The 1,761-nt window shown below is 46.8% G+C and overlaps 1 non-coding gene across 1 annotated transcript; it reads left to right on the top strand.

Annotated features, from left to right (window-relative positions):
* The first annotated feature begins 1,361 nt into the window (after window positions 1–1,361).
* LOC149813111 (small nucleolar RNA R71) lies at window positions 1,362–1,464 on the top strand. The gene has a single exon (XR_016428432.1). It is a non-coding gene; the product is annotated as a small nucleolar RNA R71 (small nucleolar RNA).
* The last annotated feature ends 297 nt before the right edge of the window (window positions 1,465–1,761 follow it).

The following is a 1,761-nucleotide window of genomic DNA, read 5'->3' as shown; positions in this document are numbered from 1 at the left end:
GGTGTTTGATGCTGAAGTACTGAACTCACCTGCTCAATCAGATGGACCCTGTTAGGAACTCGCTCTCTAGATTTTTTCTTCTGCGTACATAGCTCCTTCAGGAATTTGGCATATGCCGACACCTGCTGAATCGCATCAAGCAAAGGTAGGTTGATCTGCACATGCTTGAATATATCAAGCATGTCCTGGATCTTCGCACCTTGCTTCCCTCTAAACCCGGGAGACTCTAATGCTTTGGGATAGGGTGGTGGGGGAATATACTCTGCTGGTTCCTCCTCTTTGTGAGAAGGCTCACTCCTATCCTTCTTCTTCTCTGAGGATGAAGATAATGATGATGGGGATGGGGATGATAATGATGGCTGAGCCGACGTAGGTGAAACAATGGTCTCTGGCTCCTCTATCCTCTCTCTACTCTCTCTCTCTCTCTGCTCTCGACGTGATACTCACGTCCACTCCTCAGGGCCATAACTGATTTAGCCTGCTGTTGTGTCTCAGTATGAAATAGGCCTCCAGTCATCTGGTCCTTACCCTTCGGGTTCATGACAGCCTGACTCGGCAATGTACCCTCGGGTCTCCTACTAATAGCCTCAGCTAACTGTCCCATTTGCGATTCTAACTTCGCAATGGACTGCGTATGCGAGCTCAAAATCTGGCTACACTTCTCGAAGGTGTTCTGATTAGAGGTTTTCACCTCTTGGAATGCCTGGAGAAGTCTCTCCTCGAAAGATGTCTGTGGGGCAGACTCCTGCTGAATCGGGGGAGGAACTGAAGAAGAAGAAGACTGAGAATAGCTCGGTCTCTGAAATGGCTGAGTAAAAGATGGTTGTCGAACTGGCTTAGAGGAAGTAGGCGTCTGCATGGAAGACTGTGGATTCTTCCATGAAAAATTGGGATGGTTACGCCAACCCGGATTATATGTCGATGAAAATGGGTTATTCGGCGGTCTGACGTAACCCTGAGTTGCCTGAACTTGTTCTTGAACAAATTCAGGGTATTGAGCTACCGAAGGGCACTCAGTGATCTCGTGTGCTGGACTGGCACAAAGAGTACACACCTGCTGCGTAGTGGATGGTCCTGAGAGGAGCTGGTCCAGCTTCTGAGCAATCATGTCTACCTTGCACTGTAGTGCAGTAGATGGACCAATCTCAAGAACACCAGCTTTCTTCTGAATGCTGGGTGTGGCTCTATCAGAATGAGAGCTCGAAGCATGGTGGAGTGAATTCTCGGCCAATGTATCAAATAGCCTCCATGCTTCGTCCTCGCTCTTCAGCATGAATGTCCCTCCACATGAAGAGTCGATCATCTGACGATTCTTGTCAGACAATCCATCATAGAAGCTCTGTACCAGTTGCCATTTCGGCACCTGATGATGGGGACATTTCCTGAGGAGATCCTTCATTCTCTCCCAGGTCTCATGAAAGCGCTCACCATCTAGCTCTGAAAAGCTAGTGATGGCTCTACGATATTGGTTTGTACGACCAATGGGAAAATATTTCCGAAGAAACTCCTGTTGCAATTGATCCCATGACTCTATTTCTAAAGAATCTAAGGACTTTAGCCAATACTTGGCTTTGTCCTTCAATGAAAAGGGGAATAGAGTCAACCTTAAAGCATCATCATCGAAATTCTGTATCTTAACAGTAGAACAGATTTCGAGGAATTCATCTAAATGTCGGTAGGGATCCTTATGACTAAGGCCATAAAAAGATGGAAGCATCTGAATAATGCTGGCCTTAATCTCGTAATAAGGCGCTCCTACAT

Source organism: Nuphar pumila, chromosome 16 (genome assembly GCF_984573655.1).
Source record: "Nuphar pumila chromosome 16, dmNupPumi1.hap1.1, whole genome shotgun sequence".
In the NCBI taxonomy this organism is placed as follows: domain Eukaryota; kingdom Viridiplantae; phylum Streptophyta; class Magnoliopsida; order Nymphaeales; family Nymphaeaceae; genus Nuphar; species Nuphar pumila.
This window is presented reverse-complemented; position numbering and strand designations above follow the sequence as displayed.